This window comes from Dendropsophus ebraccatus, chromosome 11, assembly GCF_027789765.1.
Source record: "Dendropsophus ebraccatus isolate aDenEbr1 chromosome 11, aDenEbr1.pat, whole genome shotgun sequence".
NCBI classification, from domain to species: Eukaryota; Metazoa; Chordata; class Amphibia; order Anura; family Hylidae; genus Dendropsophus; species Dendropsophus ebraccatus.
The window spans coordinates 88,635,609-88,641,569 of NC_091464.1; positions in this window are offsets into that span (position 1 = coordinate 88,635,609).

Here is a 5,961-nt window from a genome sequence, read left to right on the forward strand (position 1 = left end):
GTCATGTGAGCGGCTCATCAGGCTGACAGGACGGGAGGGGGGTTAACCCCTTCGTAGCCTGCAGCTTGCTGTTTGCACGTCCGTGTTTCGGATCCGTATTACAGCCGTATACCTATAGTGTCCTATTACATGGTTGATGTGTTAGGGCACACATCCCCTTAGGTTTCAGTGTTTTTTCCTCGGATAATTCCCTGGAAAATCAAATATTTCTTAGGGTACAAACACACAGGCCAGATCCGCAGCGGATTTCTCTTGCGTGTAGTTTGTATGGGAAGACATACAGCAAATTGCCATCCTGCTGCGAGTAAGTAGACCGTTAACCCCCTGTCGGCCGGTCTATACTGTTCCTGCTCCGCGCTCTGGCTTGCTGGATGTCCTGCTTGAGAGGAATGAGTTAATCCATCCAAAGTTTGAAGAAAAATAAACTCTTTTAATAGAAGAAAAATAAACTCTTTTCTGATGAACTTTCCTATTTTTGAACTGAATCCTGTTCAAGGCCATAAAGCTGGTCCACCACCTGTTTTTAGCAGATAATTAATGTTATTTTATTATTCACATTTTTGTAAGCAGATAACAAAATGTTCATGTATCAACATCCTTATGTAAACAATTTTTTAATATCAACATCCTTATGTAAACAATTTTTAATTGAACAGTTAATCTTATTGTATATCCATATCTGTCAAAACATATTCTTAATTGTTCTTTCTTTGAAGTTGATGACTTGCATAGTGTATGACTTTGCATTTTACATTCATATCCATTGTTTTTTTTCTGTATAAATAAAGGTGGGTTCTCAGAGATAGCAGGACACACCAGACTTGTTTGCAAGATACGTTGTCTGTGTCTTCATTCTAAGTGCATGGTGTGGGAGAGGGATCCGGACCCATTCTCCAACTCAATTAGGAGACAGCCAACAACAGTAGGCCTTCTTTGGGAAGGCACCCTAACATTTTTGGCGCCCGAACAGGGACACGCCCATTACATCGGGAGATCGGATGACCTGCACTGCTGTACCAGGAGAGAGAGGGGTGAACAAGGAGACCACAAAACCTGGCCAGGTAAGAGTAAAAAATTTGTTTGCTCTTTTCTGTGCTCTCCTCCTTCACATCTTTCTTACCTACCTCTGCAGAGTAAGTTATCAAAAGTGAACTCACGATAGGCGTGTTAATTTGAACTCTGTTCTCCTCTTGTTGGCTGTTCTATGTTTGTTTGTCCTAACCTGTGAGGGATAGTATATAGTAGGCGAAGAATTGCTCATTCAGGCTAAAACTGTTACTCAGGGCCCGGCCGTGGTTGTCACACAGATCCTCATAAACACGGAGCGTTGTGCAGTGGGAACAGTGCCAGTGCTAAAACCACTTTGGAATGAGCCTAGTAGCCTAACTATACAAGGACGCTGGACAGTAGTCTGGTTGTTTCCAAGGGAAAGATCTGTAATATGCTAATCCCTGTCCTCTGTATACTTGGGGTAACTTGTTTTGCAATCTACATAGCAGCAAGAGTGTATTTCAACATAAGAAAAGGAAGCCCTGAACCGTGGAATATTCTAAGTCCCAGCTTTTGGTAGTGATCCGTGGTCATAAGTGTACAGGACACAGGAAAGGAAATCATCAGTTGATTATTCTGGGTGCCTCCTGTCATAAGTGTACAGGACACAAGAAAGGAAATCATCAGTTGATCATTCTGGGTGCCTCCTGTTATACGATCACGAAGTAATATAAAATGGGACAAACAGAATCAAAAGGGGTTTCTGCAACCCACATAGTGACCTGCCGATATGGCAAAGAACAAGCAAAAAGGGCAAAAGCAATGTTGAAATATTTTAACATCCAACACGATGCTGTTTTTAACCCCAATACTTGGACTAAAGTCCAAGAAGAAAGGGGAGGATTAATAATTGATAATGGATGGGAAATGACAGTTACCCATATGAAAGATCTATCTCAACAGGCAAAAGACCAACAATGGATATATGACTGGAAAGAGGGAACCTGGGATATAACCCAGAGGGGAGATAACAAAAAGGGACTGAGCCTTACTCCAGTCTCAAATCCCCCCCCTTCTTACACAAAAACAGTACACGTACCCCCGGGATGGGTATGTTTCAACTGTGGTCAACAAAACCCAGACTGGGAGGACACTTGCTTAGCATGTGGGGCACACAAGCCTCATCCTGATGCTTTGCACCCTGTGATTGAGAGAAGGATATTTATTAAGGAACCAATAGATCCTAATAATCCTGATGCTCCACGAGATTGCCAACTAAGAGCATTTGATGAATATAAACCCTGGCAACCTGGGGATCAAATGTCTCTGTTGCAGAATGCACCAAATCCTGGAATAGCTCCTGTTAGTTTTTGGAGGTACCTAGATCAAATTCAAGGTACATATAGAGCCGCTTGGATAGACATGATGGATCTCTGTAGAATGAAAATGAGCCCAGTTCAATTTTCCCAACTCCAGGCACATATTGGCAATCGTGCACCTCATGACATAAGGTCAATGGCATCAGGACAACAGTTTATGCCACATTTAAATGCTTTTTGCCAAATGCAACAGAGACAAAAGGGATCCGCAGGACCAGTAATACAAGGTCCTCAGGAATCAGTGACTGACTATTCTTTCAGACTAAACCAGTCATATCAAGATGAGGGACTGGATCTACAAGATGCAGCAGTCAGAAGATTGCTAGCAAGAGCTTTCATAGATGGTTTAAGACACCCAATTGCAGATAAACTGAAATTATGTTGCCCAGAGTGGAGACAGGCAGATAATGTGGATGATATGATTACAAAAGCATGTGGAATCCAATTGGATTTGCAGGAAGGAAAACAAAAAAGAGTAGTGGTAGCTGTGGCCAACAGCAAGCCAAACCTCCAACCAATGTGAAGAAGCTTCGTGCTTTTCTGGGACTCGTATCTTACTGTAGGCAGTGGATACCAAATGCTGCAAAACTAATGCAACCATTGTATGATTGCACAAAAGAAATTCCTTTCAAATTTCCAGCAGAAGCGGCAGCTGCATTTCAAACTCTCAAGCAAGAATTGTTGAGAGCCCCTGCCTTGAGTTTGCCAAATTACGGGTATCCTTTCTTTCTCTTTATCAGAGAAATAGATGGGTATGCTTTGGGAGTCCTTACTCAGAAACATGATGGCAAACATAGACCTCTGGGGTACTATTCAGTCAAATTGGACTCAGTGGTCAAAGCAGCTCCCACTTGCCTAAGGACTGTCATATCAGTACAAGTCATTGTGGATAAAGCATCAGATGTATCTCTAGATTATCCTACCACCATTCTCACTACTCATGACGTCTATGCCATACTAACACAGGTCCAAACTAAGCATCTGTCAATGGCTAGACAAGTCCGTATGCAATGTGCACTTCTCCTTCCTCCTAATTTCATCTTTCAAAAACTCACAAGTCTAAATCTGGCTGAACTTCTCATATTCACAGATTTGGACAGGGGGGAAAAGGACAATGACAATGGTGAAGAAACACTTGAAATCATGGAACACGACTGTGCTGAACTAATAGAAGCAGAGTCACAACCTATTCACAATATTTCAAGAATCCCATTGCCAAATCCTGTGCATGAATTTTTCATTGATGGCAGCAGGTTTGCTGATGAGCATGGCAAATTCCATACTGGATATGCTGTGGTAACCCTGCATGAGACAGTGATATGTGGCCCTTTGCCGCCAAGCTGTTCTGCCCAGGTCGCAGAATTAACAGCACTGAAAAAGGCCATAGAACAAGCAGGAGATGATGCCACCAATATCTACACTGATTCAGCATACGCACATGGCGTAATCCATGACTCAGGCCACATTTGGGCAGTAAGAGGGTTTCTGACTGCAGCAGGAAACCCTATTAAGCATGGGACTCTGATCAAAGAACTCATAGAGATAGCTGCAAAAACCAGAGATCTTGCAGTGATAAAAGTGGCTGCTCACACACGAGCAGATACCAAGGAGGCCAGAGGGAATGATTTGGCCGACAAAACTGCAAAGAAAGCAGCTCTTCTTCCACTAGAACCTGATGAAGAAGTGGATACTGTGAGTGAACAAACAGAATTACAAAAAGTCATTCAGTCTATGACAGAGGAAGAGCTTGACGAATGTACAAGAAAAGGGGTGTTGGTGGATGGAATATGGCATATTGAAGGGTTACCAGTTTTGCCAAAAGCCTGGTTTCCAACCCTTTACTCAGCCTTACATCTACCTAGCCATGTCAGTGCAAATGTGATGTTGCAACAAAGCAGAAAATTCTGGTATGCACCAGGATTCAGGCATTATGTGAATGAACGCCTAAGGGTATGTCACATTTGCCAGGCCAATAACCCTGGACAGACAGTAAAAGTCCCACAAAAACATTTACCAAGGGCTTATTATCCCTTTCAGAGACTTCAAATTGACTACATCCAGATGCCAAAGTCTGGTCCACATGAGTATGTACTTGTCTGTGTGGATCTTTTTTCTGGATGGCCAGAGGCATATCCGGTAAAGTCAGCCAATGCCAGAAATACAGCAGCTAAGATTGCTATGGAACTGGTTCCAAGATTTGGCCTACCAGAAGTCATTGAATCGGATCGAGGAACGCACTTTACTGGTCAAGTGTTCCAAAATGTGTGTCAAGCTTTGGGTATAGACTCAGCACTACACACCCCCTACAGGCCACAGGCCTCAGGAAAGGTGGAAAGGCTGAATGGTACCCTTAAGCTGAAAATACAAAAAACAATGCAAGAGACACATAAACCATGGCCACAGTGCTTACCAATTGCTTTGTATTCAGTGAGAACAGCTCCTCAGGGCAAGACTAAACTCTCTCCATACGAAATATTGTTTGGGCGGGTACCACAGTTGGGGTGTTATCTACCACAGCAGTTGGAAATGAATTGCGATAACCTATCTGCATATGTTATCAGTTTGCAAAAGCAACTAAATAATAACCATTCTCGAGTTTTCTCTTCCCTTCCAGACCCTGAGGCTGATACTGGAAGCCATAAATTACAACCTGGTGATCTTGTCTATGTAAAGAAGCATACTCGAAAAAGTCTTGAGCCCAGATTTGATGGTCCATTCCAAGTGCTTTTGACAACACCTACATCTGTCAAGTTGGAAGGAAAGGAGACATGGATCCATGCCAGCCATTGCAAACTTGCATCATGATTTTGATCCTAACTGGGTTGAGTATATCCTTGTTAAAAAAATCTGAGTCTCGAGAAAACATGTTACTAACACATCACAAATTACTTAACATGGAACTAAATGTATCTGACTGTTGGATATGTACCCACTCCCCAGTAACCGCATCTTCTCTTGCTTATCTAGCTATTCCTGTCCCATTTGAAGAATTTCTTGATGTTGATTCCTGTTGGGACCAATTAGCTAATAATGATACACAGTACAGTAGTCAGTGGAATGTCAGTGTCACAATTCCAATAGTAGGGTGGATATCTTTTCCATGGTGGGCAGGGGAAGTGAGGTCTCCAACCCAAGGTTACCAAAATCTAGCATTCAAAGGGGGTAGTTGGGTGAGAAGAAACTCTACTCAAATAATACACATGGGAGATGTGCCCTTAGAGAATGTAAAAATAATATTCAATAGGACAGATGCTAGTAAAGGGACATCAGATGTGTGGAAACCATCCCTATTAGAGAGAAAGATCATAGATTCTAAATGGGAAAGGTCATATTTATTCAAAGGTGGTAATGAGACAACCTGTCAGAATGAACAACATAATTTGTGGTGTAATGATTCATCGGCATACAGTCCAAACGATCCTACATGTGGAAACCCAGATGCTGGATATTGTAGCCCTTTGGGACAAGATCCTGAGTGGTGTGCAATAAAGAGTGTAAGCAAATTGATTGATCTTGCCCATCATCTAGTTTTACAGCATTCTCACCTATGGGACCTCCCAGGAGGAGTGTATTGGGTCTGTGGAAGGAACGC